Here is a 23,310-nt window from a genome sequence, read left to right as displayed (position 1 = left end):
GGAGAAGAGAAGAAAGGAAAACAGGAGAAAACAGGGGAAAGAAGTAATAAGAAGACCCAAATGTGCGCATGTTGGACACCCATTATCCTCCAAGCATGTTGCTATGTGCTTTCATATAACGTGTGCCACTTAATCCTGTTAATAATACTGTAAAAAAAAAAAAAAGCACCTCTTCCCCTTTTGAAGATAAGGAAAGTGAAACACAAATTGGTTACCAGCTGAATGCCAGAAGCAGAACAAAACCCAGGTCTGTCCTTTGTGTTTACTTTTCCTTCTGAAGGAAGTTGCCTTGTCAAAGCCCCTTCTCAGGGGACAGAAGTGGACGTCCCTGTCTTATACCAACAGACTCTGACTCTCCCCCCATCCCTTGGGCACAAACGACTGAATAGGATTTCGGCATCTGAGGCATGTCTCTGTCCTATGTGAAAAGATTAAGCCATTCAGATTATTTTTATTATTTGGCTTAGAAGATAACTGAGAGACTGAATTAGTTAGATGTAAGACACATGACCAAAAATAATAAGTTAAGAAATTTCCTGTCAAGCCACAGGATAGAATATATTTACAATACTTATAACTGACAAATGACTTATATATGGATTATATAAATAGTTCACACATATCTATGAGGAAAAGGCAGACAACATTACAGAAAAATGGTCAAAAGGCTTGAACAGTTACCTCACAAAAAAAAATATGCTATGTAGGGTGGCCATCTAACGTATCATCCAAACTGGGACCACTTTTGAAATGAAAAGGGCCCTACTTCTAATTTTATCAAGACAACAGAGTAAGCCAGGACTGACCCAAGCAAACTATGATGCATGGGTCATTCTACCCAAATAGCATCAAATATATGAAAAGATACTTGATTTCATAGGTCATTCAGGAAATGCAAATTAAAACTACAATGAGATACATCCATACACCCATTAGAATAACTGAAAAGAAAAAGAATAATAGTACCAACAGTCAATTTTTTTTTTTAGAAGTAACCCTTTTTTAAAAAAATATTATTTATTTTATTTATTTATTTTTGGCTGTGTTGGGTCTTCGTTACTGCGCGTGGGCTTTCTCTAGTTGCGGTGAGCGGGGGCTATTCTTCGTTGCGGTGCGCGGGCTTCTCATTGCGGTGGCTTCTCTTGCTGCGGAGCATGGGCTCTAGGTGCACAGGCTTCAGTGGTTGTGGCGCACAGGCTCTAGAGTGCAGGCTCAGTAGTTGTGGCGCACGGACTTAGTTGCTCCGCGGCATGTGGGATCTTCCCGGACCAGGGCTCGAACCCATGTCCCCTGCATTGGCAGGCAGATTCTTAACCACTGCACCACCAGGGGAGCTGGGCATCTGGGGAGTTTATCTTCATCAAAAGCTTTTTCAGTGATATAAATGAAACCAAAAATAAACTGAGCCAAGTGGATGATGAACCCTCATGTCTTCCAGGACAAGGGCTAGAAGACTTTCAAAATGTAGTGCAAATAGAGAAGTATCCTCTTGGTTCAAACCCATCATCTTTCCTGGTTGTATAAACCGTGAGTGGTGCCAAAATAACAGGTCTTATGGCATTTCATGTTGACACATTTATTGAGCTGTACGATGTGCCAGATGCTAAGCATGGGGTGATGGAGCTGAACGTAACATGACTTCTCCTTTTGGCCTCATAGGTTTTGTCTGTTTTGTTTGACACTGAATCTCCAGCACCTGGAATAGCATTTAGCACATAACAGCACATTCATTTATGGAATGAATCAGTGAATGAGTAGGTACAATAGATATACAAACAAGCACCATGCAATGGAACATAATAGCTGTAGAACAGGCTTCAGTGATGCAGGGGAAGTAGTTATTTCTCCAGTAGTGGTGAGGAAAAGCTACACAGAAAGGACTATTAGGTTGAGCCCTAAAGAAATTTCTCTGATTTATGGAGAGACAATGAAACACATCACAAGCAGGGAGAACACCATAGGGAAATTTGGGGTATGTATGTGTGTGCATAGTTTGTTCAATTCTTCTTTTCCACAATCCAATCAATGAAAAGTGAGGAGATGTGGTGGTTCACAGACCACAAAGTACATACTCCAGTGGTCTCCTAAATCAGCTGGTCAACTCTGTCTACACAAAATAAAGAGGGATAAAGAATTATCCAGATCATATACGCTACTAGAAAAAATAAAAGAATATTTGAGGATTTAGTTCTCCAGCTTAGTAATCTTCCATGGTGGTTTTCAAATTGAATTTCATATAGCCCTAGGGTATATCTAAGAGGTACAGCTTCATAAACCACCCTGGAGTGAGAGTTGGTTGAAAAGCAGACAAGGCCCCAGGGCCTCCACCGCTGATTTAACAGCAACAACTCCTCTTTTATCTGTTTTCTGTGAGATTTTACTGGGAAAGACATCCTCATTATAACTAGGTAGTTATTCTACATTTTTAAAAAATAAAGTTTTAAACAGCTGACCTATAAAGTGAAAACTCACAGAATAATTGTACATCCACTTACTGTACTTTCTGTAGACACAATTTAATCACTGTAAGTAAAAAGAGAATTCTATGGGTTTTTATTTCTTTGAAATTATGATCTACCCTGACATTCCTAGTCTACAAGGGAGTCTACAAGGGAGTCTACAAGGGAGTAATATCTAGTTGTGATTTTTAACACCATAAAAGAGAAGTCATCTGTCACAATTGTCTCAAAGATGAAAGAGTTGTCAAAGTACTAATTTTGATCACCTCTCCCCATTCTCATATCCTGTACCATGTTATTTTTTTGGTATACTTTGCACTGGGAACTTCGAGCCCTTTCAAACCTGTCTCTTGGTTGCCATGCTGTTTTGGTGGCTGGGTGTGAGAAATAAAATATTATCTCACGCTCCTCTCTTAGATTTTTCCCCATTTAGTCTTAGTTCGTGACTTTATTTGCATGCATTTACATTCTTCATTTCATTTATAAAATAAGTCAAGGGATTTTATAGGCCTGTTTAATGTGCTAACATACAGGATGCCCATGCCACTTCCAGATAATTTATATATTCAAATGATTCATTTCCTTCGTTCTTTCCTCCAACTCTCCTAAGTGTCACTATTCCTCTTTTAGCAGATGGAATATTATAATTTTTAACAAAGCAATTTTATAAGTTCCTGAAGCAATAGATGTATGTGTGTATACATAATTGAAACTGACCAAATACATATATATAAATATATGTGTATATAAAATTTGACTATTTATATCATCTGTATATAAAAGATAGCAACAGTCAATTTCTGCTCCTGCACTAGCCCTGTGTCCTTGGCCTCCTCGATTATAACATAGGAGAAACTGTATCTAGAATTTATATAGAGATGCATCATATGTATATAATAGCCATGCTGTAATTGATCTTTATTTCCTGCTATTGTTCTTTCATGGTTTTGACCATAAACTAAGGAAACTGATTTTAAATCTGGTCAGAAGTGTTACGTTTAGATGAGCACTGTTTTTCCATGTGACTACCCTAGGAAACAGAAATGTATTTCAACAATCTTTGTTTATTCAACAAAAATATATTGGCTACCGCTACCCATCAAGGAGGCACTGAGCTTGGGATTGAGACTGAAATATACAAGATCCACTCTTTCTTGCCATTTATATCCTAAAGGAGACAAATATTAATCAGAAAAATCCCACTACTGGATGTACAATTACAATACTGGCAAGAGCTAAGGGTGAGACAGAAAGGTCCCATTAGGGCCTATGAGAAGGAGCTGATCCAGCCTGAAGGGATCGGGAAAGACATTTCTAAGGAAGGACCTCTTGAGTTAGGATATGAAGGATGAGTGGCGAAGTAGGCACAGTGGGTTGGGGGAGAAAGACCAGAAATCAATGAGATCAGCAAGAGGAAAGCCCCCAGGAAGGGATAGACCATGGAGAGTATGACGAACAGAAGAAAGGCCATGAGTCAGGAGCACAGATGGAGAGATGAGAGTGAAAAGAGACTATTGGCCAACAGTGACCACACATCTCTAGATGCCAGGCAGTACTCTCAGCACTCTACCTGAACTAACTCATTCGATCTTCACAACAACCCTACAAGGTAAGCACTACAAGGTAAGGTGGAAACTGTGGGGCAAGTACCATACTACCTCGCGAATGTTACTGAATACTGAAGAGTAGAGGATAGAAGAGTCCATTTATTTAACAAATATTTATTGAAGGCTAATTGCATCTCAGGCACTCTTCTAGGCACTGCTTTATGTGGGCAAAAAGAAAAGAAAAGCAGGAGAGAAGAGAAAAATCCATAGGAATCATGGAAGTTTTCCAGAGGTACTGGGACCAATAGTGTAATTCTGTTCTGCTAATGGAGTGTGAGGGGTCGACTGACCAGTTGGCAAAGACAGATCTATGTCATTTTCCATTGGTAGATATCCATGGCCATATCTCTCCTCTTCCTAAAATGAAAAGCAAAATTGATTCAAGGCATTTGCTTGTAGCTGCAGAAAGCTTTAGGGAGCAGACCAGTCCAGCTGGTCACCTGGCTCTTCCAACCATTCCTTTCAGCAACTTTTGGAACTTCTGATGACAGGTTGAATGTGTTCTCCTCAATTCCCTGAAGAACCACCTTGTGTGTTCTACCATATTCTCCTCTTTGGTTGCCCCTGTGGTCTTGCTGAAATCACACCTACTCATAATGCAATTCTGCACACCAGCCCAAAGGAGATAATTCTGGTCTCCTTCCACTTTCACATGGCACATGTTCTCAACTCAGTCCCAGGAAACAGTCTGGAAAATTTGTAACAGAAGAAAAAGAGGTGGTTGGAACCCCAGACCTACTGCATCCTTTATCATGTGTCACAGTCAGGACCAGGTATTTTTCTATAAACTAGGTTCATTCCTCCTATTCCTCCATAATTGCACCCTCAACTCTGTTCTACTTGTAAAGATCTTAATTGGTTCAACTGGGCCAAGACTAGAAGGGGACCAAGCCATGTGAAATAGAGGAAGAGCATGGGCTTTGGACTTATACATGAACCCTCATGGTTACTAGAGTCAGATTACCTGTCTCGAATTCTAGCTCCACCACATGGCAGTTCCTAGAGCAAGTTAACTTCTCTATGCCTCAGTTTCTTCATCTATAAAATGGGGCTATATTCTTAACTCCAGTTTCATAGGGTTACTGTGAGGATTATATTAGATATAGATATATGTAATAGATCTATTATATTCATAATATACCCATTTTATATATAATATATAAATAAATACTGTACATAAAATAAATACATATAATGCACTTAAAGCAGTGTCTAAAATTAGATGTTATTATTACCAGAAGTCCTAATTATCTATTGCTGCATCAAAAATACCACCGCAAAATTGAATGTTGTAAAGCAAGAGCCATTTTATTAGGCTCACAGCAGAGATAGTGCATAAACTAGAGTGGCTTGAATGTCTGGAAGGAGCTGAGACAGCATTACTGAGGCTCTGTCTGGTGTCTCCATTCTATCACTTGGATTCCTTAGTTATTCTCCCCAGGGTGCCTCCTAGACCTGGAATGTCCAAGATAACTTACTCATATGTCTTGCAATTGTGTTGGAATGCTGGAACAGCTGGGGCTGCGAGGACATCTCTCTATCTATCTCCATGTAGCTAACTTAGACTTCCTTGAGGCATGGTAGAATCAGGGTAATCAGACTTCTTACCTGGCAGCTGGCTTCCCAAGAGCGAGCATTCCAAAAGAACCATAAGGCTCCTTATGAACTAGCCTCCGAAGTCATACACGCATCCCTTCTGCCACATTCTATTGGTCAGCCAAGATTCAAGGCATAAAGATGACACAGAACATGAATACCGGGAGACATGACTCACTGAAGTGCCATCTTTGGAGGCTAGGTATCAGTTTTCCCTTTGGCCTGCAGTGATCCACATCCTTCCCACAGGCAAAATAAATTCACCCAAAGAGGGCAGCAACAATATCTCTCAGCCCACATGCTCTTCGATATTACCTTAACAGTCCCCCGCTAAGATGGAGAGTACATTTCTCTACCCCCTTGGATCTGAGAGAGGCTATGACAGCTTTGACTACTAGGATACAGTGGAAATGATGTTGTTCCAGTCCCATGTGTAGCCCTAACTGACCTAGGAGCTTCTTTCTTTCATCTTGGAAGCTAGTCATCACTTAAGAAGGGTAACTACCTTGAATTCACTGTGCTGTGAAAAGTACAAGCCAAAGGTCCTGAAGGATGAGATGTGATGTAGGAGGAGAAAAGGACCAAAGAACACCAAGGCACCAGGCACATGGCTAAAAAAGACATCTTGGACATCTAGCCCAGTTGATCCTTCAGATGCCTCCAGCCCCAAGTGCCATCTGGCTGGAACCATGTGAGAGACTCCAGGTAAGAACCGCCCAGCTTAACCCAGTCAACCCCTAGAACTCTGATGTGTAATAATAAATTGCTCTTTTAAGCCCCTAAGTATTAGGTGGTTTGTTAGCAGTAAGAGATAACTAAGAATGCTTGCTAATCTTGGTCAAGCCTCTTAATCTATCTGAGCCTCAGCTTCTCCAGCTGTCACAGAGGAGACACAAAATATTCATTCCTTTGCCATCTTTTATCCCAGGATGTGGCAGGGATTTTAGAGTTGTTTTGCCATTCTTACGCAACATCTTCAGAAGGAGGATGTTCTTCCTCTTGGTTTGACAGAGAAATAAGAAAGCAGAAGAATGCATTATTGAAGCACCAGAGTATTTCCCACCTCTTCTTTCCTAACATCAGCCTGAGTATCTCCTGTGCTGTTGCCTCTATATAAAGAGGAGACCAGCTGCCCGAGCTCCAGCCGGCCTTTCATCCTAATGGAGATCTCAGAAGGAAAGACACATTGCACTCAAAAACCTTCCCTGGAATCATGTACCTTTCACACCTCTGGTCTTTGGATATTTGTGTGCTTTTTAAATGGATAATTTTTTCCCAAACCACAGTCAGTGTGAATACCAAAAAGAAAATTACAGACTATTTTGGAAATCCAAAAACTATGCATATCTAGGACTGTGACCATTATAGACACCTAGTATGCAATGAATTATAAATGGATACAGAAAAGGAGGATGGCTTGTTTCATTTTTATTGTCTTTATATTTCAAAAATCTCTATTTCTCAAAGAATGTTTGTGTAAACATATCACAGTCACCAGGGTGCTTGTTAAAAATGCAGATTCCAAACACATATTGAATCAGATTCTTTCGGAATAGAAGCTGGGAATTTGTATTTTGAACAAGAACACATAGTGATTATTAAGAACACTAAAATTCAAGAACCACACTCTTAGGTTCCCATGTTTCTTTCCATACTTGATTTGGGAGCAATTTAAATGGCTAAGACAGAAGAACAAAGAGACCCAAGCAAAAGGAGCTTCAAGATGGCGGAAGAGTAAGACGCGGAGATCACCTTCCTCCCCACATATACACCAGAAATACATCTACACGTGGAACAACTCCTACAGAACACCTACTGAACGCTGGCAGAAGACCTCAGACCTCCCAAAAGGCAAGAAACCCCCCACGTACCTGGTTAGGGCAAAAGAAAAAGAATAAACAGAGACAAAAGAATAGGGATGGGACCTGCACCAGTGGGAGGCAGCTGTGAAGGAGGAAAGGTTTCCACACACTAGGAAGCCCCTTTGTGGGCGGAGACTGCAGGTGGCGGAGGGGAAAGCTTCGGAGCCGCGGAGGAGAGCGCAGCCACAGGGGTGCAGAAGGCAAAGTGGAGAGGCTCCCGCACAGAGGATCGGTGCCGACCAGCACTCACCAGCCCGAGAGGCTTGTCTGCTCACCCGCCGGGGTGGGCGGGGCTGGGAGCTGAGGCTCGGGCTTCAGAGGTCGGATCGCAGGGAGAGGACTGGGGTTGGCGGTGTGAACACAGCCTGCAGGTGGTTAGTGCACCACGGCTGGCCGGGAGGGAGTCCTGGAAAAGTCTGCAGCTGCCAAAGAGGCAAGAGACTTTTTCTTCCCTCTTTCCTGGTGTGCGAGGAGAGGGGATTAAGAGTACTGCTTAAAGGAGCTCCAGAGACAGGCGCAAGCCACGGCTAAAAGCACGGACCCCAGAGACGGGCTGCTGCTGCCGCCACCAAGAAGCCTGTGTGCGAGCACAGGTCACTATCCACACCCCCTTTCCGGGGATCCTGTGTAGCCCGCCACTGCCAGGGTCCCGGGATGCAGAGACAACTTCCCCGGGAGAACGCACGGCGCGCCGCAGGCTGATGCAACGTCATGCCAGCTTCTGCCGCCGCCGCAGGCTCGCCCCGCATCCGCAACCCTCCCTCCACCCGGCCTGGGTGAGCCAGAGCCCCCGAAACCTGCAGCCTGTGAAAAGGAGACCCCAAACACAGAAAGTTAAGCAAAATGAGAAGACAGAGAAACACACAGCAGATGAAGGAGCAAGGTAAAAACCCACCAGACCTAACAAATGAAGAGGAAATAGGCAGTCTACCTGAAAAAGAATTCAAAAAAATGATAGTAAAGATGATCCAAAATCTTGGAAATAGAATGGAGAAAATACAACAAACGTTTAACAAGGACCTAGAAGAACTAAAAAGCAAACAAACAGTGATGAACAACACAATAAATGAAACAAAAATTCTCTAGGAGGGATCAATAGCAGAATAACTGAGGCAGAGGAACGGATAAGTGACCTGGAAGATAAAATAGTGGAAATAACTACCACAGAGCAGAATAAAGAAAAAAGAATGAAAAGAATTGAGGACAGTCTCAGAGACCTCTGGGACAACATTAAGCACACCAACATTCGAATTATGGGGTCCCAGAAGAAGAAGAGAAAAAGAAAGGAACTGAGAAAATATTTGAAGAGATAATAGTTGAGAACTTCCCTAATATGGGAGAGGAAAAAGTTAATCAAGTCCAGGAAGCACAGAGAGTCCCATACAGGATAAATCCAAGGAGAAACATGCCAAGACACATATTAATCAAACTATCAAAAATTAAATACAAAGAAAAAATATTAAAAGCAACAAGGGAAAAACAACAAATAACACACAAGGGAATACCCATAAGGTTAACAGCTGATCTTTCAGCAGAAACTCTACAAGCCAGAAGGGAGTGGCAGGACATATTTAAAGTGATGAAGGAGAAAAACCTACTACCAAGATTACTCAACCCAAAAAGGATCTCATTCAGATTTGATGGAGAAATTAAAACCTTTACAGACAATCAAAAGCTAAGAGAATTCAGCACCACCAAACCAGATTTACAACAAATGCTAAAGGAACTTCTCTAGGCAGGAAACACAAGAGAAGGAAAAGACCTACAATAACAAACCCAAAACAATTAAGAAAATGGTAATAGGAACATACATATCAATAATTACCGTAAATGTAAATGGATTAAATGCTCCACCCAAAAGATATAGATTGGCTGAATAAATACAAAAACAATACCCATATATATACTGTCTACAAAAGACCCACTTCAGACCTAGGGACACATACAGACTGAAAGTGAGGGGATGGAAAAAGATATTCCATGAAAATGGAAATCAAAAGAAAGCTGGAGTAGCAATTCTTACATCAGACAAAATAGACTTTAAAGCAAAGACTATTACAAGAGACAAAGAAGGACACTACATAATGATCAAGGGATCAATCCAAGAAGAAGATAGAACAATTGTAAATATTTATGCACCCAACATAGGAGCACCTCAATACATAAGGCAAATACTAACAGCCATAAAAGGGGAAATCGACAGGAACACAATCATAGTAGGGAACTATAAACCCCACTTTCACCAATGGACAGATCATCCAAAATGAAAATAAATAAGGAAACACAAGCTTTAAATGATACATTAAACAAGATGGACTTAATGGATATTTATAGGACATTCCATCCAAAAAAGCACATTACACATTCTTCTCAAGTGCTCATGGAACATTCTCCAGGATAGATCATATCTTGGGTCACAAACCAAGCCTTGGTAAATTTTAAAAATTGAAATCGTATCCAGTATCTTTTTGAAACACAAAGCTATGAGACTAGATATCAATTACAGGAAAAAACCTGTAAAAAATACAAACACATGGAGGCTAAACAACACACTACTTAATAACCAAGAGATCACTGAAGAAATCAAAGAGGAAATCAAAAAATACCTAGAAACAAATGACAATGAAAACACGACAACCCAAAATCTATGGGATACAACAAAAGCAGTTCTAAGAGGGAAGTTTATAGCAATACAATCCTACCTCAAGAAACAAGAAACATCTCAAATAAACAACCTAACCTTACACCTAAAGCAATTAGAGAAAGAACAAAAAAACCCCAAAGGTAGCAGAAGGAAAGAAATAATAAAGATCAGATCAGAAATAAATGAAAAAGAAATGAAGGAAATGATAGCAAAGATCAATAAAACTAAAAGCTGGTTCTTTGAGAAAATAGATGAACCGTTAGCCAGACTTATCAAGAAAAAAAGGGAGAAGACTCAAATCAATAGAATTAGAAATGACAAAGGAGAAGTAAGAACTGACACTGCAGAAATACAAAGGATCATGAGAGATTACTACAAGCAACTCTATGCCAATAAAATGGACAACCTGGAAGAAATGGACAAATTCTTAGAAATGCACAACCTTCCAAGACTGAACCAGGAAGAAATAGAAAATATGAACAGACCAATCACAAGCAATGAAATTGAAACTGTGATTAAAAATCTTCCAACAAACAAAAGCCCAGGACCAGATGGCTTCACAGGTGAATTCTGTCAAACATTTAGAGAAGAGCTAACACCTATCCTTCTCAAACTTTTCCAAAATAGAGCAGAAGGAGGAACACTCCCAAACTCATTCTATGAGGCCACCATCACCCTGATACCAAAACCAGACAAAGATGCCACAAAGAAAGAAAACTACAGGCCAATATCACTGTTAAACATAGATGCAAAAATCCTCAACACAATACTAGCAAACAGGATCCAACAGCACATTAAAAGGATCATACACCATGATCAAGTGGGGTTTATCCCAGGAATGCAAGGATTCTTCAATATACGAAAATCAATCAATGTGATACACCATATTAACAAATTGAAGGAGAAAAACCATATGATCATCTCAATAGATGCCAAAAAATCTTTCGACAAAATTCATCACCCATTTATGATAAAAACCTTCCAGACAGTAGGCATAGAGGGAACTTTCCTCAATATAATAAAGGCCATATATGACAAACCCACAGCCAACATCGTCCTCAATGGTGAAAAACTGAAACCATTTCCACTAGGGTCAGTGGAACAAGACAAGGTTGCCCACTCTCACCACTATATTCAACATAGTTTTGGAAGTTTTAGCCACAGCAATCAGAGAAGAAAAGGAAATAAAAGGAATCCAAATTGGAAAAGAAGAAGTAAGACTGTCACTGTTTGCAGATGACATGATACTAAACATAGAGAATCCTAAAGATGCTACCAGAAAACTACTAGAGCTAATCAATGAATTTGGTAAAGTAGCAGGATACAAAATTAATGCACAGAAATCTTTTGCATTCCTATACACTAATGATGAAAAATCTGAAAGTGAAATTAAGGAAACACCCCCATTTACCACTGCAACAAAAAGAATAAAATACCTAGGAATAAACCTGTTTAAGGAGACAAAAGACCTGTATGCAGAAAACTATAAGACACTGATGAAAGAAATTAAAGATGATACAAATAGATGGAGAGATATACCATGTTCTTGGATTGGAAGAATCAACATTGTGAAAATGACTCTATTACCCAAAGCAATCTACAGATTCAATGCAATTGCTATCAAACTACCAATGGCATTTTTCACAGAACTAGAACAAAAAAATTCACAATTTGTTTGGAAGCACAAAAGACCCCGAATAGCCAAAGCAATCTTGAGAAAGAAAAACGGAGGCTGGGGGAATCAGGCTCCCTGACCTCAGACTATACTACAAAGCTACAAGACAGTATGGTAATCAAGACAGTATGGTACTGGCACAAAAACAGAAATATAGATCAATGGAACAGGTTAGAAAGCCCAGAGATAAACTCACGCACATATGGTCACCTTATCTTTGATAAAGGAGGGAAGAATATACAGTGGAGAAAAGACAGTCTCTTCAATACGTGGTGCTGGGAAAACTGGACAGCTACATGTAAAAGAATGAAATTAGAACACTCCCTAACACCACACACAAAAATAAACTCAAAATGGATTAAAGACCTAAATGTAAGGCCAGGCACTATAAAACTCTTAGAGGAAAACATAGGCAGAACACTCTATGACATAAATCACAGCAACGTCCTTTTTGACCCACCTCCTAGAGAAATGGAAATAAAAACAAAAATAAACAAATGGGACCTAATGAAACTTAAAAGCTTTTGCACAGCAAAGGAAACCATAAATAAGATGAAAAGATAACCCTCAGAATGGAAGAAAATATTTGCAAATGAAGCAACTGACAAAAGATTAATCTCCAAAATTTACAAGCAGTTCATACAGCTCAATATCAAAAAAAAAAAAACAAAAAAACCCAATCCAAAAATGGGCAGAAGACCTAAAGAGACATTTCTCCAAAGAAGATATACAGATTGCCAACAAACACATGGAAGAATACTCAACATCATTAATCATTGGAGAAATGCAAATCAAAACTACAATGAGATATCAACTCACACCAGTCAGAATGGCCATCATCAAAAAATATACAAACAATAAATGCTGGAGAGGATGTGGAGAAAAGGAAACCCTCTTGCACTGTTGGTGGGAATGTAAATTGATACAGCCACTATGGAGAACAGTATGGAGGTTCCTTAAAAAACTAAAAATAGAACTACCATACAACCCAGCAATTCCACTACTGGGCATATACCCTGAGAAAACCATAATTCAAAAAGAGTTGTGTACCAAAATGTTCACTGCAGTTCTATTTACAATATCCCAGACATGGAAGCAACCTAAGTGTCCATTGACAGATGAATGGATAAAGAAGATGTGGCACATATATACAATGGAATATTACTCAGCCATAAAAAGAAACAAAAGTGAGTTATTTGTAGTGAGGTGGATGGACCTAGAGTCTGTCATACAGAGTGAAGTAAGTCAGAAAGAGAAAAACAAGTACCGTATGCTAACACATATATATGGAATCTAAAAAAGAAATAATAGTCATGAAAAACTTAGGGGCAAGACGGGAATAAAGAGGCAGACATACTAGAGAATGGACTTGAGGATACGGGGAGGGGGAAGGGTAAACTGGGACAAAATGAGAGAGTGGCATGGACATATATACACTACCAAATGTAAAATAGATAGCTAGTGGGAAACAGCCGCATAGCACAGGGAGATGAGCTCGGTGCTTTGTGACCACCTAGAGGGGTGGGATAGGGCGGGTGGGAGGGAGGGAGATGCAAGAGGGAAGAGATATGGGGACATATGTATATATATGTATATATAACAGATTCACTTTGTTATAAAGCAGAAACTAACACACCATTTTAAAGCAATTATACTCCAATAAAGATGTTTAAAAAAAAAAGAGAGAGAGACCTCAGCAAAATTTATAAATTCTAGTGCCTTGCATACCTCTTTACAGAATTAATCATGTCTACTTACTTCTGGTCTTAAGGGTATAAGCACTACAGATGTTTCACTGATTTTTTTGCTTAATCTATCCAAATGTAAAACAAAAATGAGAATACCTTATAATTTCCAAGGCTTCAGTAGTGTTAATTTAAAGTCATGGAGAGAATGTAATGGTAAAGAGTAATTACTTCCTTTCCAGGTAAAACAGCATGAGAACTCCTTTGAGTTGACCAGATTCTCTAAGTGAAAGAGCATAAGATTTAGAGGACAAGCTTGAGTAAATCAATTAACCCCATTTTCGTCATCTGTTAAGGGAATATCTATAAGGGATTACATAGGGTCTCCATATGGCACAACTCAATTGTAGTCTATGTGCAGTGTACAACCTGAACATCTGTACATAGAAGTCCTATGAGTGAGCAATGAAGACTTGCCATATACTGTAGGGATAGTACGGGATTCTTACATGAAGTGGTGATAGGATGGAAAAGTAAAGCTTTATTTGGATCTATAAAGCAGGAACCTGAGAAAGAGAATGTGTAGATATAAAATTGTTTGATTGAAGCTATTGCTCAGATTCAATAAGATAGTTGATCAGCCCAAAAATATACATGTGTGCACAATTCAGACATCCACAAACACACACATTGTAGAGGACACTTAAGGTTCCCTGCCCATATTTTGATTACATTCTCTTTTCTTCTGGAAAATTCCTGATTTCCATTTGTGGACAGAGCTACTGTTCCACCATCTCAGGATATGTGGTATTGTAGGGCTCCTTATTCAGCTACAAGGATGGAAAACATAACCCATGCCTTTATAAACATAAAACATAACCCCGTCAGCACACAACCTTTCCTTGGGGATAAGAGGGGTATATGACCCAAGCTGGGCCAGTCAGAGTCCATCTCAGAACTCACACAAGTGTTCCTGGCTAAGGCTCTGGCTCTCCTCTGCTAGACTTGAACTGAAATGGGATGAGGCAGAGGTTGTCACTGCCATTAGATACTAGGAAAGGTGAGCCAGGAACTACTCAGGAATAAGGGGAGCAACTCAGCAGACTTTTCAGCTACATAAACCTGTCAATGCCCCTTTATGTTTTTGCTTCAGCCAGTGTGAATGATTTTACCATCACAAAATGAATACTATGCATAGCAAACAGATCCACTGTTTGACTGACATATACCAGGGTTTTACTTTGTCTGCTGTTTGCCTCTCTGTTAGTTTTTATTACACTGATACATCAAGTTTAATTACGGTGACTATCTAATTTATCTTCCAAACCAGGACATTTTGGAGAGTGAAAGGGACACTCTTTATGATTATGTCAGGACAAAAGCATAGTCCAAGACAAACCAGGATATATGATCATCCTAATTTTGACCAAACGGTCAGATTGCTGATAATTTGAAGATACAACCAGAGTGAAATTTTTTAAAGTGGTTTGCTTTACAATGCAGGGCATTCCTGACACTTAGAACAATGTCCAGCACAAAGTCAATACTCAGTATTTATTTAATGAGTAAAGTATTTCAAAAACATTTCAGTATATTCATTCATGTATTTCTTCAACAAATACTTGACTAAACTTTACATACTATCATTGTTCTAGGTACTGAAGATACAGATGTGAGCAAGATAGATAAGGACCCTACCCTCCTGGAGTTTTTATTCTTGGGGAGAGAGACCAGGCAATACACAAGTAAGTAAACAAGTACTTTCTGGTATGGGGTATGTGCCATGGGAGAAAAGAAACAAGAGTGGCATCTGGGGAAAGAGAGACATTTTCAGGTATTATGATCAGGAGTATCTCTCTGAAAGTTGACATTTGAACTGAAACCAAGTCAAAGGCAAAGAGTGAGAGGAACTTCCTACAGCAAAAATCATTTCTCTGTCTGCCATTTTGCACCGCTCTCCAGCTCACAACTCACAGCATGACCCACAAGATCATACAGTGCTCAGTACTCTAGGAGGTGCCAAACTGGTTGAGGAGGAAAAGCATAGACCCGGGCACAGAGTGAGTGCCATAAGCATCTCAAGGTGGGAGAATTTAGAGCATTCTAGAATTGAGGGTGGGCATGGGGAGGGACTTCATCTAGGAGGAAGTGAGATTTAGGTTTAGGGAGTAGAGAGGTGGTTCAAGGCTCTGGATCAGGCTCAGGGATCAGGTCCTAAGTTTGAATCCTGACTCTTCTGTTTATGGGCTTTGTGACCTTGAACAGATAATCTGTGGGAGATTCACTATCTCACCTCTAAGACTAGGATAGTAATAATAGTATCCTAATATGTACTCAGGACTTAGCACAACATCTGAGAAACAGTAAGTGTTCAGTGAATAGTAGCTATTATTATTAAATAGTGAGGAGAAAATAACAATTTAAATATGTTCAAGAATACAAAAAGAAAGAAGATGCTGGCCTTTCCCTTCAGGAATCTCATTATGTACTCACAGTGATGGAAGTTCTCAAAGCTCATACTGAATGTCAGATCTCTGAAGGCTTAATGGAGGTGTTCTGCCGTGAAACCAAATAATGGTAATTTTTTCCAATTATCAGGGAAAAAATTAGTTTAGAATCACATTTTTTCCAATTTCAAGCTTTCTTCCCAGATATATTTTTCTTAAACGTTGGACATCTGCTACCTAAAGTACTGGCAGATGGAAAAATAAGTGAACAAGCAGCAGACAAATATTAGCAGAACAACTCAGAAACAGCCAATCACATTTAGACCAACAGCTTGTTCCTTTCATGGACATGTGTACTCAAGGTGGTGGTTTTTAAATAATGCACAGATTGTCATATTGTCTGGAAGTAGAACTGTTCCTATTACATATACTGGCATTAAATATATCAATCAGTATTTCATGACGTTCTTCAAAGAATGCCATGCTTTCCAGATGCTCTATCTCCTAAATAAGTTTGAGAATCACTCTATAGAAAAGTTCAAAGCCATTGAAAGAAGGTTTCTAACTTATTCTCCCACTCTCCTAAAAGCTGGGAATATGGCAGAGGTGTAAGAGTGACCAAAAAAAAAAAAAGTAAAAGAAAGAGACTAGGACACTGTTTTATCTTCTTGAAGAAGAAAGTAAGACCCAGGAGATGGTTGCTGATTTGCCCAAGGTCACTCAGGAAGTTGACAAAGGAAGTAAAACCAAGAATGACATCTCAGGGAGGAATAGTTCATACAAGTCTCTGTTATGTGCATAAAAATCACTGAGCCTCCCAAGAGCAATGATAATGAACAGTGTGATTTAGGAATTCTGACTTCAACATATATTGACGTTTTTAGTCCCAGAGGCACAGTAACTAAAGTGATCTCAAAGCAGTGGGCAGAAAGTGTCTGGTTCTTTTAATGAGTGACACCCCAGATGACCACTAATCCCCCCATTGCACTCTGCATATCCATCTAGGCCACTGTGTCTTTGATTACACTAGAGAGTCCTCTCCATCAGTTATAACTAGTGCCAAGCTCAAATGCTGCTTATTCCATGAAGTCTATGGTTGGAAGCTCTCCCTACTCCAAACGTCTTTAGTGATGGCTTTTACCAGTTTTCTAATAAGAGTCACATGAGAAATACCTTTATATGCCTACATTCACTTTTTGTTGCTGCTATTAAAAACTACCACAAGTTTAGTGGCTTAAAATGGCACAAAGTTATTGTCTTACAGTTCTGGAGGGTTAGGAGCCCAAAACGGGTTTCCCTGCGTCAAAATCAAGGTGTCAGCGGACTGTGTTTTTTCTGGAGGCTCTGGGAAAGGTTCCATTTCCTTGACCTTTCCGTCTTCTAGAGGCTGCCTGCATTCCTTAGCTTGTGGATCCTTTCCTCCACCTTCAAAGTCAGCCATGTGGCATCTCTCTGACTCTGCTTCCAACATCACATCTCCTTTTCTGATTAAAGCTAGAAAATGGTCTCATGTTTTTAGAGACCCAGGTAATTATATTGGGCTCACCAGGATAATTCAGGGTAATCTCTCAGTCTCAATGCCTTTAATTTAGTCACCTTTGCAACATCGTCTGGCATATAAAGAAACATATTCACCAGTTCTGACACTAGGGGTGTGAACATCTTTGAGGAGCCATTATTCAACCTACCACAGCCTCTGCCTTTATCCCAAAAGATTCATGTCTGTCCCACATGCAAAGCACATTTACTTCACCCCAAATTCTCCAAAAGCCTCAACACATTACAGGATCAACGCAAAGTTTAAAACCTCATATAAATCAAATCAGCTCAAAGGTCCCAAATCTCAGTATCCAAATTATGTAAATTAGGCAAGGGTGAGATTCTGAGTATAATTCATCCTAGGGCATAATTCCTCTCCATCTGCCGACCTGTGAAACTCGAGAAATAAGTTAGCTACTCTCAAAGGCAATGCTGGGACAGACATCAAATGACAGTTATAGGCATTCTTGTTCAAAAAGGGAAGAAACTGAAAGGCAAAAAATAGTCAAGCAATTTTGAAATCCAGGCAGGAAGATTCCATTAGGTTTCAAGGTCTGTGAATAGTTCTCTGAGGCATGTGGCTCCTCCCTCTGGGCTCAAGGCTCCCTCCTCTGGATCCATAGCTCTACCCTCTGAACATGAGGCTCTATCCCCCGAGTTTCCTTACTTTTTCATAAAAGGTAGCACTTGCCTGCAGCCGAGTAGTTTTATCAGCTTGTTTCCTGCCAGTAGACTGTAGAAGGCGGACAGCCTTCTTTCATTTAGTACTCTCTTTCAGTCGAAGCTGACAGTGTTTATGATGATATAAAATTCTCAGGAACTTTGTAGGTCTTCTGTGTATGTCATGGGGATTCACACACAAGTCCCATCTGTTCTCAGGTCCTCTGAAACCTAGCCAAGTTCTAATCCCCTCCTTCTAGTCCAATAAAAACAGATTCAGCCCAGGGATGGGGCTCAAAGTTCCCTCAGGGGCTTCCCTGGTGGCACAGTGGTTGAGAGTCCGCTTGCCGATGCAGGGGACGCGGGTTCGTGCACAGGTCCGGGAAGATCCCACATGCCGCGGAGCGGCTGGGCCCGCCCGTGAGCCGTGGCCGCTGAGCCTGCGCGTCCGGAGCCTGTGCTCCGCCACGGGAGAGGCCGCGGCAGTGAGAGGTCCGCGTACCGCAAAAGAAAAAAAAAGATCCCCTCGGGAGTATCTATCATTGTCCAAATCTTTTGTTTTCCTTTGGGATATGTATTATGGCAAGGGAGAAAAACTATTTTTATACCAACCTTCATTCATAACCTACTGTTACCTATGGTATAAAAATCTATACTTCATGAGTCCTCGGGGCTCTTTGACTTTTGATACTCAAAGCCAGGATTTTAGCCTGGAAGAAAACCACTGCTCTCTCCAAAAGCATGACTCCTGCAACTAAAGTCTTGGTCATGTGTGTTTAAAAGTCCATTTAGCTGCTCACCTGACTTCACCATTCCCGTCAGTGTATTTAGAGAGTTCTCATTGACTCCTGCATGGAAGAAAAATACTGAACAAAGAGAGCCCAGCCAAATGATATTACATCTGTTAATAGTCATATTATACACTGAAATATGTTACATGGTTCCATTCTTTTGATGATTCTCAAGATGGGGATTACTATTCCTGGTTTCTCATTGAAGAAATAGATACACAGAGCATGAACTATTTGCCTACGTCACACTGCTTAAAAGTGTCTAAGTGTCTATTCAAAACTCAGCCTGTCTAACTTCAAAATGGAACTAGACAAGCAATTCTTACAAATGTCCGAGGCAGATAATCCTGCCAGCCTTCAATTTCCACATTTGTCAAATGGAAATATTGTTTATAATTCCTCATCCACAATTCCAGAATCTAAAAAGCTTTAAAAACTAAAAGTATCATTGGTATTGTTCACAAGTTTGGTGCCAAAATAAGACCTGAACTGCCGTTTGATGCCAGTTTTGTCTCCGTGCTTCTATCACTTACATACGCCTCTGCTGCTAGCTGACGTTTTTGTTGCATTTTGTGTGTGTGTGTGTGTGTGTGTGTGTGTGTGTGTGTGCGCTCGCGCGTGCATGAGCGGTCTCTTTGCTGTGAGTCATGGAGCGACCATCGCGTGTAATATAATTCAATAACTCTTTGTGAACAGTGAGAAACAGTGATTTTACCCTGAAGATTTTTCACTCAGAATTCAACTAATTGACTGTGATAATTAGCAGAAATGTAGCTCTCTATTGCTCACCTGGAAGCAGAATAACTAGAATATTATAGGCAGGTACTCCTGCCAATGCCACACACATGCAAGTCCACCAGTCATCTTTATTAGCACGCGGTTTCTATCAGCTATACGAAAGCCGTAACTTTTTTAAGCCTCACTTTGGTTTCACTGAACCTTCCTATGAGCCTCCTGGGTTAAGCTGCAAAGAGGCCCAAGACAGGAAACTGCCACTGAGGAGGCCCCAGTAGAGCAGGGTCTCAATCTATTTTTTAAACCATGCCCTCTTTGTATAAAAAGAAACCGCTCTTTTCCTTCCTAATCCAACATCTTGAGTTAAATTATGGAGTGGATAAAGCCAATGGTAAGACAGTATATGTTTTTTCATAAAATCAAATCAAAGAAACTATGTGCTTTTTCAAACTTGGCTCTCTCCACCTTCCCCACGCATGGCTGAGAATCACAGATCTGGAAGGAAAGGACTAGATCAGATCTTTTAGCTTTTTCAATCTGGATACACAGAGGAGCCATGAGGCAGGGAGACAACTCAGGCTTCGGTGGTGGGCAGATCTGGATCCAAGTTCCACCAGCTCTGCGCCTGAGAACATGTATCATCTAAGGAAAGTTGTCCAACCTCTCTGATCCCGGTTTTCATGTTTCCAAAATGAAGAAAACAGCTAACACTCACTTGTGGTTTGTCGTGGAGATTGAATGGGGTATGTGAATTTTTATATGAGATCGCTAATGTCGTGAGGCTTTTCTACGTACAGGGGCTTGTCAAGTGCTTTACAAGCTCATCTACTCCTCTCAATAACCCTATGAGGTAGATACTGCTTTCCCATTTTACATGAGAGAAAATCGAGGCTTCAAGAAATTAAGTTCCTTACCCAAATTTCTCCAGTTATTAAATGACCGAGAAGGGACTTAAACCCAGAGCTGTCAGACCCCATGAGAAATGTTTTGCACCGTTACGTTATATGCCTCCCAACAGGTATGTTGACTCCCTTCCCTTTGTCAGCAATACTACTACTTATACTAAGACCCACCACACTACTATTAGTTCTACAAAGACAAGTATCTTAGTCTGCTTGGGCTGCCATAACAAAATACCATAGACTGGGTGACTTAAACAACAGAAGTTTATTTTCTCAAGTTCTGGAGGCTAGAAGTCTAAGATAAAAATTCCAGTCCATTTGGCTTCTGGTGAGAGCTTTCTTCATGGCTTGCAGACAGCTAGCCTCTCGTTCTGTCTTCATGTGGCCTTTCCTTGGTGTATGCATGCAGAGGGAGAGAGAGAGAGAGAGAGAGAGAGGGAGGGAGGGAGGGAGGGAGAGAGAGAGGGAGGGAGAGAGAGAGAGAGATACAGAGAGAGAGAAGGCACGGTCGTGTCTTTTCTTATATGGAGACTAATCCAATTAGATCAGGGCCCCATCAGTATAACCTCATTTAACCCTAATTACTTCCTTAGGTGCCCCATCTCTAAATACAGCCACACTGGGTGTTAGGGCTCCAACATACGAATTTGCAGTGGACATAAACCTTCAGTCCATAACAGCAAGGGTATTGGATTTGTTCACTATTCTAACCCCCGTGCTTAGAACTATCTGGCACAGAGTTGGCACTCAGCAAATATTGGTTGAATGTATGCGTTAATAAATGAATAAACACCAAATGAACTTGAATTAATATAGGACACTGATTCTAAACCTTTTCACCAGAAGGGATTCATTTTATTGATTTCTTCCCATGAGGCTTGTGCTTTGATAAATGCCATCTTCCAAGTTGATACTAGTAACAAATTGGCTTTTCCCCTGTTTAATTAATCAAAGACAGATAAATTGCTAACCAGTACTTCTAATCAGCATGAAATATGTAAGCACTGTAACCAGCCTGAGTTGTTTAATTCTAGGCTAAAGTAGACAATGACCTGTTGGCGTGGGTGCTCTGACTGCAAGCAAGTTAACAATTACTCCCAAGATTTCAAAATTCCAAAGTTAGTTTATCAACCTGTAGGGATCTGGGGACCTCAGTTTGGGAAACACTCCCTTAGTGTGATCCATGTCATACAACAAAGTGGCATCTTATCAAAGTTTGGGTTCCAATGTGAGTGATTAAGTAAACACATGCATTTAATCAAAATTATCTTTGAAAATCCATTAAATCACTCAGACTCTAGGTTTTGTACATGGCTTCTGCAGTAATAAGTGTCTATAAATTTGCAGTATATGCAGTAATATGCAGCACATAATCAAGTATTTTTATGCAAACCATAATTGAATATATGGTATATAATTATGTGTAATTGAATATCCAGTATACATATATGATTGGGTTGGTAAGTTAGGTGTACACGTGATGTGACTCCAACATAATATTGTCATATGTACAAAATAATACATACAGTAAATATTTATATTATAAAGAATAATTAAATAAATACTTCCAACCAGATTTAGGAACACTGCCAAGAGTTTTAAATCCCTATGTTGCCCTCCCTCCTGACACTCCTCTACCTACTCTCCCCTAGCTTAATACTGTCCTGCATTTTGCTTTGTTTTTCAACTTTACCACATGTCTGTATTACTAAACAATACATTGCTTAGTTTTGTGTATATCTGAGCTTTATATAAATGGTATCATATGGTATGTATTCCTGTGTAATTTACATTATGTAAATGTTTTTACCCAACATTATGTTTCTGTTTCTATGCATACGGCTGTAGTTCATTCATTTTCACTGCTCTATAGAAAGTAATTTTTCGACTTAAGGTGTATCTTTTCCTGAATTTAGTTGTTTTTATCTAATTTAGTCATGTAATACAAATGCATCAACATAGAAAACTAACACTAATGTTGCAACAAACAACCCCCAATCTGAGTGGCGTTAACAAAATAAAAAATTTATTTTCTGTTCACATCACAGGCCAGAGTGAGCAGGCAACTCTGCTAGACTAATCTCCTCCTAAAAGTAACTCAGGAATCCAGGCTCCTTTCATCTTTGACACCAAGATCTTCAACATTGACCTTCTGGTAGCCATGGAAAAGGAGGGAACAAGAAAGATCTCTTAGGGTTCAGGAGAGGCTGAGAAGTACTATCTGTATGCCCAGAAAAGGAAATGGATATGCTATAAAAGTGTTCACTGAGCTTAGGATCAGAGGTTTGGCGTGAATAAAATTTGAAAGTTCTCTAATCTAACTCCCTTGGTTTTATCATTCAGTGAATATTTTTTTAGCACCAACTATATGCCAGGTAATGGTCTAGTGACATCTATAGCACCTTTGATGAAGAACTGCCCATCCCCTGCTTCAACACTCCCCAAGACAGGACGCTCACTGGCCCCAAGGGAGCAACTCCCATATTTGCACAGTTTGGACTGATTATTATTCATTATGCACATGTCAATCAGTTCCAATTAATGACAAGGACCAGGATGTGTCTCTCCTTATACACAAATGGAGAGGTTCCAAGATGACCCATAGGCTGGATTTGTTGAAAGTGTCACCAATGCTGAGGTTATCCATGACAATGACAGTAATTCTACATTTTGAACATGATACCCCACTGAATTTTCTCTCTTTTTCA

The 23,310-nt window shown here is 40.0% G+C and overlaps 1 long non-coding RNA gene across 1 annotated transcript; it reads left to right on the top strand.

The window, feature by feature from the left end:
- Positions 1-318: 318 nt before the first annotated feature.
- LOC141276935 (uncharacterized) lies at positions 319-22,914 on the top strand. The gene is made up of 3 exons (XR_012327347.1): positions 319-6,367; positions 15,184-15,273; positions 22,651-22,914. It is a non-coding gene; the product is annotated as an uncharacterized lncRNA (long non-coding RNA).
- The last annotated feature ends 396 nt before the right edge of the window (positions 22,915-23,310 follow it).

This window comes from Tursiops truncatus, chromosome 17 (assembly GCF_011762595.2).
Source record: "Tursiops truncatus isolate mTurTru1 chromosome 17, mTurTru1.mat.Y, whole genome shotgun sequence".
NCBI classification, from domain to species: Eukaryota; Metazoa; Chordata; class Mammalia; order Artiodactyla; family Delphinidae; genus Tursiops; species Tursiops truncatus.
This window is presented reverse-complemented; position numbering and strand designations above follow the sequence as displayed.